This window comes from Lynx canadensis, chromosome E1, assembly GCF_007474595.2.
Source record: "Lynx canadensis isolate LIC74 chromosome E1, mLynCan4.pri.v2, whole genome shotgun sequence".
NCBI classification, from domain to species: Eukaryota; Metazoa; Chordata; class Mammalia; order Carnivora; family Felidae; genus Lynx; species Lynx canadensis.
In genome coordinates this window covers 8,986,948-8,996,590 of record NC_044316.2, presented here as the reverse complement: position 1 = coordinate 8,996,590, position 9,643 = coordinate 8,986,948, and the positions used below count along the sequence as shown (strand labels likewise).

The following is a 9,643-nucleotide window of genomic DNA, read 5'->3' as shown; positions in this document are numbered from 1 at the left end:
GGTTTAGTAGCCTTAAAAATATGTATATAATGGATGCAGGTAAATCAGAGTCTAAAAATATACTTAGAATATTGCATATTCAAACCCAAACCTAGATCCACAAAATGCCTATAGTTAAAAGCAGCTGAGGGGCGCCTGGGTGGCTCAGTCGGTTAAGCATGGGACTTTGGCTCAGGTCACGATCTCGCAGTCCGTGAGTTCGAGCCCCATGTCAGGCTCTGTGCTGACAACTCAGAGCCTGGAGCCTGCTTCCAGTTCTGTGTCTCCCTCTCTTTCTGCCCCTCCCCAACTCATGCTCTGTCTCTCTCTCTCTCTCTATCTCAAAAATAAACATAAAAAAAAAAAGCAGCTGATGGAACGAAATCCAAAGTTATGACAAGGGAGACTCACTGTCACTAAGCTGTGTTGCTTAGACAACTTACAAAAGCATGTGCCCTTAATGCCATTTGAGGACGGGTAAGGAGACACCCTCTCCTCATTCTTTACCATAGGATTCCTATCGAGGATGAGCCAGAAATGAACATTTCTAAATATTCCAGAAAAGTCCACAGAATTGTTAAAAAGACTTTTAGGAACGTCCGTCTTTCTGTAGCTGTGAGTAGTAGGGCTCATCAGAATTTTCTTTTTTTCTTTAAATTTTTTTAAAAAAATATTTATTTTGAGAGAGAGAGAGAGAGAGAGAGAGACAGAGTATGAGGGGGGGAGGGGCAGAGAGAGAGAAGACACGGAATCTGAAGCAGGTTCCAGGCTCTGAGCTGTCAGCACAGAGCCCGAGTGGGGTTTGAACCCACGAACCACGAGATCTGACCTAAGCTGAAGTCAGATGCTTAACCAACCGAGCCACCCAGGCGCCCCTCATCAGGATTTTCTAATAGCACACAAAGGCAAGTCCATACCCTGGCTCAGATGTTAGAAGAATGGAGGCGGACTGTCAGGGCCATCCTTAGCCTGAGCATCGGCGGGCTTTTTACTATATGCTCATCACCAGTCTGGGAATCGTCACAGAAGCCAGAGCTCCCACCCAGGGTCTTCTAAAGTTCCTCCTCTGGTGGATGTACTGTAAGAGACCGTCGACAACTAAGTTTCCATTATTGTGCCAGATCCCTGCCCACAGGTCCCACGGCTCACCCTCGGGGAGGGGGGGGGGGCAGGCCCAAAGACTGGGGTGAGACCTCGAGAGAATACAAAGAACACATCGCGCGAGGAGGGGTGAGAGCACACCCCCATCCTGGAGAAGCTGTTGGAGAAGGTGACCCCGGCGAGTCTCAGCAAAGATACCTCCGTTTGACAGTCTCTTGATGGTAAGTCCGCCGGCTCGATTCTGGATTCTGCCCGAACCTGCAGAGCGACTCCTGAGCAGCGGTATCTCCACAATCAGGAGACAAAAGCTTGACCCTGCGGTTCTGTCGCCCCCAGGGGCCACATCGTGCCTGCACGATGCTGGCCTGCTCAAATATGGAATAGTGATGTGGTCTCCGTTTGTCACTAAAGCCAAAGCTCGAGAAATCAAGGGTGATCACTCGAAACCTTAGGGTCGGACCTTCCAAATCTTGTACCAATCAGAGCTGGATGCTGGAAAGCCACGTAAAAGCACAACGATCTCAGGACTTCCACCACACCCACAGAGTCTTGGTAGAAGATGCGCAGTCCCTGGCAGGTAAAAATTTGCCTGACCGTCTCCTGGAGTGAAGGGCAGGCGAAAGCTTGGGGGGTGGGGGGGGTGGGATATGCGGATAGGCCGCACGCAGAGGCACAGCCAGTAGCCCCACCTGAACCCACCGCTCCCTCATCCCGATTCAGGTAAGGCTCCATGTTTGGGGGAAACGGTTGCGCATGCTTGCTTTCCACTTTACACGACGAAAAGGGATTGTAAGAGAATACGGTGAATAACGCACGCCCCACAAATGGAGTCCTCTAGAGGAAATGGAAAGTTCAGGTCCAGTGATTCAGCAGACGGCCAGCAGGGGGCACATGCCAACACTGTAAAACTCCGTGCGCTGAGCCCCGACGGCCACAGGAGGGCGCGCGAACTCGCCCTTTCTGATCCGCGGAGCGCGCCTGCGCGTTCGGCCACGGTTTTGGGCGCTCTGTCCCCTGGACGGGAGGGAAGTGCTGGGTGTCCACCCAGCCCCCGCGGCTGAGTGCGGGGCTCTGTCCCTCGTCTCACACGCCTCGGTGAACGGCTGCTGTTATAAAGCAAGCCTTGATAAACTATGACGTGAGGAAGCATACGACAGGACACACGAGCACACTCCAGAAAAATAAAAGCTTCTGCATTCGCTGTTTTGGAAAAACGTCCCTGGGAGTGTTTGCAAAATGCAGAGGGGGGAGCAGGGCGGACGGCGGTGGCGGGAGTGGGCGAAGTGTCGTGCCTTCCCGTCCCACGTAAGCCCCGAACCCGAGGGGAGCCCAGCGCTCTCAGAGCACGGAACGCCGCAGCGCTTGGAAACGGATTGAAAAATTGCAAAGGCAGAGGATTTAAAAGTCACGTGATTTTAAATTCAGCTTATAGCAAAAGAAAATTGATAATAAATGGACCCTCCTGGCTTTAATGGAAACAAACTCATCAATTACTACTTTAAAAGTATACTTCTTAACCTGACCTCGTGTTCACTTGCCACGATTGACATGTTTGAAGATTGCTCATGACCCAGTGACAATCTCAGATGACTTCATTAATTTCAGCTTTTCAGCTTTCTCTCTTGGGGGGGGGGGCCCATTGTGACCGGTAGTGGTTAGAAATTATGTTACCAAGTCCACTCCCTCATGTGAAAAAGAAATGGGTGAAATCGGTTTTCCAATTGCTTTTTGGAGGTTGAAACATTATCCTTTAAATTTCAATACCAACGATTGCATTGTTCGAGGAGCTGACGTTGAATCTGAGACCCAAGAGGTGTTATGAACATGGGGTGGGAGAACTGTTTGGGTGTCGGTGTGAGGAAATGAACTGATCACAATAGAACTCTGTGTAGAGATAACAGCAGCGCTGGATTGTATTTGTGTAGAGGAGGGAGTTAAGATTCAATTTGGGATACATTTCATTTTAACTTTCTGTAGAGGTAGCACTGCAGGAATGAAATATAGGCCTGAGTGTTTAGACCCTGTCACCATAGAGATAACAATGGAAGAAACTGAAGCAGTTGAAGAAATGCACGAGATTTCCAAGATCCTGTATAGTCGGAGGAGAGCACAGGGGTGGGGACAATCTTGGAATGGTTCAACTAGTCCTTTTGGGACGGGCCTTGCAGCAGACACTGGCAAGAAGTTTTTATGGTAGCTTGAGGACAGTCAGGAGCCTGAGATGTCAAAGGACGCAGGGGAAAAAGAACTCACTCAAAAGGAGGTCATGGTCCACTTAGTGTTTGTTTCCAGATAACTGTGGGTGAAACTGGGCAATAAAAAAGAGGAGAGGTGGGAACTCGTTCTTGAGAAGTGAATTCAGGGGCGCCTGGGTGGCTCAGTCGGTTAAGCGGCCGACTTCGGCTCAGGTCACGATCTTGCGGTCCGTGAGTTCGAGCCCCGCGTCGGGCTCTGTGCTGACTGCTCAGAGCCTGGAGCCTGTTTCAGATTCTGTGTCTCCATCTCTCTCTGGCCCTCCCTCAGTCACGCTCTGTCTCTCTCTGTCTCAAAAATAAATAAATGTTAAAAAAAAATTAAAAAAAAAAAAAAAAAAAGAGAAGTGAATTCAATGCCCTGGGAGTTCCCATGTGGTCAGAGAACCTGGGACTGTAGGAATAAGCTGGAAGGCTATCATGGAAAGAGGGAGGGATCTCAGATCATTGATCGGAGAGGTGAAAACCCAGTATAGACTATAGGGCGCCTGGATAGCTCAGTGGGTTGAGTGTCTGACTCCTGATTTCGGCTCAGGTCATGGTCTCACAGTTTGTGGGGTTGAGCCCGCATCAGGCTCTGAGCTGGCAGTGCAGAACTTGCCTGGGATTCTCTCTCTCTCTGCCCCTCCCCCATTCATGCGCACTCCCTCTCTCTTAAAATAAATAAACATTAAAAAAAAAAGAAAATTCTGGGGCTCATGAGTGGCTCAGTTGGTTGAGCGTCCGACTTCGGCTCAGATCATGACATCATGGTTTGTGAGTTCGAGCTCTCTGCCGACAGCTCAGCGCCTGGAGCCTGCTTCAGATTCTGTGTCTTCCTTCTCTCTCTGCCCCTTCCCCACTTGTGCTCTGTCTCTCTGTCTATCAAAAATAAATAAATCTAGGGGCGCCTGGGTGGCGCAGTCGGTTAAGTGTCCGACTTCAGCCAGGTCACGATCTCGCAGTCCGTGAGTTCGAGCCCCGCGTCGGGCTCTGGGCTGATGGCTCAGAGCCTGGAGCCTGTTTCCGATTCTGTGTCTCCCTCTCTCTCTGCCCCTACCCCGTTCATGCTCTGTCTCTCTCTGTCCCAAAAATAAATAAACGTTGAAAAAAAATTAAAAAAATAAATAAATCTAAAAAAAAAATTAAAAGAAAAACAAATAAGCATTTAAAAAAAAAAAGAAAGAAAGACAAGATGGGTGATCCTGGTTCTTTGTCAGGGTTTGACAATTGGAAGTGAAGGGCGGCAAAATATGTCACCCAAAATATGCTGCTAAACAGCAGGTATAAGACTCTGACACTTACCCCCCCTCCTTTTCTTCCTGGAAATAGACGATAAAACCCATGTGAAAGATATCTTCCTTACAGGAGGAGGAACGAGACATTTTTATCACCACAGGCTGGGAGTCAAGGCAGAGAGAATTCTTTGCAAACAGGCCTTGTTGATAATTCTTATCTTCCCTTAACCTCCCCCTACATTTTAGTTACTTTTCCACAATTGCTTGTCTTTGTTCCACAATTTAACTTAGTTAAACAGCATTTAGATTTTGCCATTTCTCTGGGTCTTTGTTTTCTTGTGAGAGCTGGGGGGGGGGGGCACGTGAAATTTACATGAAATAAATCCGCATCCCCCCACCCCCCTTAATCTGTCTCAATTTAATTCTCAGGTCCAGCCAAAGACTCTAAGAGGGTAGAGGTAAAGTTTTGCCTCGCCTACAGAGGAACACGACGTCCATCTGTCCCTCACGGTAGTCGGTAAAAAGAAAAAAAAAATTTCTTGGTAATAACTTTGATTACCCAGTGAAAGTTTTATCCCATAAGTTATAATGTCTTTTTGCCTGCAACTAATAAGAAGTGTGTGTTTGAGATACTTCAAGACAGTATAAACATCTTGCTCCTCAGTATAATTTCCCGCTGGTTCCCTAACGTTTAACATTCATGGATGATTCTTGCATGATCCATTTTTACTATGATGATGGCAAAGCGATAATATTCCAACACTAGTAATTTCCTCAAGTTTACAAGTTGGCCCTTGATGTTGTCCTTTATGAGGGGGTCATTCCACATCTATCTGTGTGTCTATTTTATAATCATCAGTATTAAATTATTTTTTTATTTTTTATTTAAAAAAAATTTTTTTTCAACTTTTTTAATTTATTTTTTTTTGGGACAGAGAGAGACAGAGCATGAACGGGGTAGGGGCAGAGAGAGAGGGAGACACAGAATCGGAAACAGGCTCCAGGCTCTGAGCCATCAGCCCAGAGCCTGACGCGGGGGTCGAACTCACGGACCGCGAGATCGTGACCTGGCTGAAGTCGGACACTTAACCGACTGCGCCACCCAGGCGCCCCTTAAATTATTTTTTTAAAGTTTATTTTGAGGGAGAGAGAGAGAGAGAGAGCGTGAATGCCAGTGGGGGGAGGGGCAGGCAGAGAGAGAGAGAGAGAGAGAGAGAGAGAGAATCCCAAGCAGGCTCTGCATTGTCAGTGCGGAGCCTGATGTGGGGCTCAAACTCACCAACCCGTGAGATCATGACCTGGGACTGAGCTGAAACCAAGAATCGGATGCTTAACCGACTGAGCCACCCAGGCGCCCCTGTGGATATTGTGCATTTTACAAATTGAAGGTTCGTGGCAAATCTAATGATGCCATTTTTTTCCAACAGCATTTGTTCATCTTGTCGTCTTGGTGTCACATTTTGGTAATTCTTGCAATATTTCAAACCTTTTCATTGTGATATTTGTTATGGTGATCTGTGAGCAGTGATTTTGCTTTGCTGGAAGCTCAGATGATGGTTAGCATTTTTAGTAATTAAGTATTTTCATATACTTTTAAAAGCTTATTTATTTTGTTTTGAGAGAGAGAGAGAGAGAGCTCGAGTTGGGGAGAGGGAGAGGGAATGAGAATTCCTACCAGCGCAGAGCCTGATGCAGGGCTTGAACCCATGAACCGTGAGATCATGACCTGAACCAACGTCAAGAGTCGGACGTCCGCTCAACCAACGCCTCACCCAGGTGGCCGCCAATAAAGTATTTTGAAATTAAGGTATATACGTTGTTTTTTAAAGACATTATGCTATTGCACACTTCATAGGCTACATATAATATAAACATACTTGTATAGGCACTGGGAAACCAAAAAAATTCATGTGGCTGACTTTATTGCTGTGTCTGGAACAGAACCCACAATATCTCCAAGGTATGCATGTACATGTTAATTTCATTTACATGTTATGATTTTTCATAGCCATGAAATTGCCGAATAACAATGCCAAGTACTTAACTAAAATTTCTGTTAAGGGGCACCTGGGTGGCTCTGTCGGTTAAGCGTCCAACTTCAGCTCAGGTCATGATCTTGCGGTTCGAGAGTTCAAGCCCCACGTCGGGCTCTGTGCTGACAGCTCAGAGCCCGGAGCCTGCTTCAGATTCTGTGTCTCCCTCTCTCTTTGCCCCTCCCCTGCTCATGCTCTCTCTCTCTCTCTCTCTCTCTCTCTCTCTCAAAAGTAAATGAACATAAAACAATTAAAAAAAAACTTTTGCTAAATGGGGTGCCTGAGAGGCTCAGTCAGTTAACCATCCAGCTTCGGCTCAGGTCGTGATTTGTGGGTTTGAGCCCTGTGTCGGGCTCTGTGCTGACAGCTCAGAGCCTGAAGCCTGCTTCGGATTCTGTCTTCCTCCCTCTCTGCCCCTCTCCCACTCATGCTCTGTCTCTCTCAAAAATAAATAAAGCGTAAAAAAAATTTAAAAAAATAACGATTGCATTCTTTAAAAATGTTAATGACCTAAAAGACAAAGAAAGGTTGAATCCCTGTTCCAGGTTAAGAACTAAAGACGTGATGACTATATACAATATATTATCCTTAACTGGATCCTACGCAGGAGAAAAAAATACTACGAAGGACATATTGGTTCCGTTTTTCAAAAGTGCAATACAAGCAGTAGAGTGGATAAAAGTATTACATCCATGTTAAATTTATTGAAGTTGATAACCATACCATGGTTATGTAAAATAATATCCTTATAATTGGGAAATGCACAGTGAAGTGTGTAGAGGTAAGAAAGCATAATGCATGCATTTGCTCTCAAATGATTCAGAACAAAATATGTATATATAAAAAGGGTACATGATAACCCAAAAAGAATAGAATGTTAAGAATAAGTGTATCTTGGGGCACCTGGGTGGCTCAGTTGGTTAAGTATCTGACTTCGGCTCAGGTCATGATCTCGCAGTTTGTGAGTTTGAGCCCCACATTGAGCTCTGTGCTGACAGCTCACAGCCTGGAGCCTGCTTCGGATTCTGTCTCCCTTTCTCTCCGCCCCTCCCCCACTCTCACCCTGTCTCTCTCTCTCTCTCTCTCTCTCAAAAATAAAAAAAATAAAAACATAAAATAAATAAATAAACGTTAAAAAAATTAAAACAAAAACGTTTGCAAAACGATTTGTCAATGATGCCTCAATGAAGCAGGGGAAAACACAATTTTCAATTAAAAACATCAAGTCAATTGTTAACGTGGTCTATATTAAGGCGTAACAAAATTACACATTTCAAAATAACCGTCTGGCCCTGGGTTAATATCAAGATGTTTTCCCACCAAGGACTTGCCCTCTTGAGTAAGTAAATGCGTGTCCTGAATACCATCCACATAGATGAGGGTGAAGGAGGGTGAACTACCTCCTCGCCTCTGTGTGGCTTAGGACTTAGGACTTCTGAAGTGCCTCTTTCCAGCTGGTCTCCCGGGAAAAGAAGGATGCAAGCGGTGAGGGTCCAGCAACATGCTTTGCAATACCCCATCTTACAAAACTTCGTCCTGGGGATGCTTCAACAATCCTGGGACCTCACACCCGGTCAGAGTGGCTGAAATGCACAAATCAGGAGACTATAGATGCTGGCGAGGATGTGGAGAAAGGGGAACCCTCTTGCGTTGTTGGTGGGAATGCAAACTGGGTGCAGTGTGGAGGTTCTTCAAAAAATTAAAAATAGAACTATTCTATGACCCAGCAATAGCACTGCTAGGAATTTACCCAAGGGATACAGGAGTGCTGATGCATAGGGGCACGTGTACCCCAATGTTTATAGCAGCACTTTCAACAATAGACAAATGATGGAAAGAGCCTAAATGTCCATCAACTGATGAATGGATAAAGAAGGTGTGGTTTATACATACAATGGAATAGTACTTGGCAATGAGAAAGAAGGAAATCATGCCATTTGCCGTAACACGGATGGAACTGGAAGGTACTATGCTGAGTGAAATAAATCAGTCAGAGAAGGACACACATCATATGTTTTCACTCATTTGTGGATCTTGAGAAACTTAACAGAAGACCACCGGGGAAGGGAAGGGGAAAAAATAGTTACAAACAGAGAGGGAGGGAGGCAAACCATAAGAGACTCTTAAACACAGAGAAAAACTAAGGGTTGATGGAGGGTGGGGGAGAGCGGAAATGGGTGATGGGCATTGAGGAGGGCACTTGTTGGGATGAGCGCTGGGTGTTGTATGGAAGCCAATTTGACAATAAATTATATTGAAGCAAACAAACAAGCAATCCTGCACCTGCCGGAGTCTTCAACTGGAGCGCCACCTGGTGGTGATTGGACTCCGTCCCCCTGGGAAGCTTCCCGCCTTCTACATTTTTTTAACGTTTATTTATTTTTGAGACAGAGAGAGACAGAGCATGAATGGGGGAGGGTCAGAGAGAGGGAGACACAGAATCCGAAGCAAGCTCCAGGCTCCGAGCTGTCAGCACAGAGCCCCACGTGGGGCTCAAACTCATGGACCGCGAGATCATGACCTGAGCTGAAGTCGGCCGCTTAACCGACTGAGCCACCCAGGGGCCCCAGCTTCCCGCCTTCTAGAAGCGACCCTTGCCCAGCCAAGATGCAGGCTGCTTTGGGACACTCTCTCCAAACCATTTTTTCTTGACCACGACCCCGTCTCCCTTCTGGTCGCGCACTGATCGCTGGCTCTTGCTAACTAAGGAGGTGCGAAGTGTGGACTGCTGCAAAGTGTGTGTGTGGGGGGGTGTCCCAGGGGCAGCCAGGGAGAGGGGAGCTGGTGAGTACTGGGGGGCTCGGTGGTAGCCATCAGCTCCCATGCTGGCTTCCCTTAGCCCCTTCCTTTCTGAATTGGTCACTGCCTATAGGAGCTGCACTGGTCTTCTTCGTGCTCCCCAACATCTCTGCCGTCCAGATTCTGCAAAAATTCCAAGGCAACCTTGCCATCGACACGCTCCAGGACAAGAGTCTGTATCCAGAGTTTCTCTCTCCCCTTCACTGGGGATGCCTGAATGATCTCCCTGCCTAGACTTGGGGGCAAGGGATGGGAGTGTCCA

The 9,643-nt window shown here is 46.8% G+C and overlaps 1 pseudogene; it reads right to left on the bottom strand.

Moving 5' to 3' along the window:
* Window positions 1–970: 970 nt before the first annotated feature.
* On the bottom strand, window positions 971–7,186 carry LOC115501327 (annotated as a pseudogene).
* Between the last annotated feature and the right edge of the window lie 2,457 nt (window positions 7,187–9,643).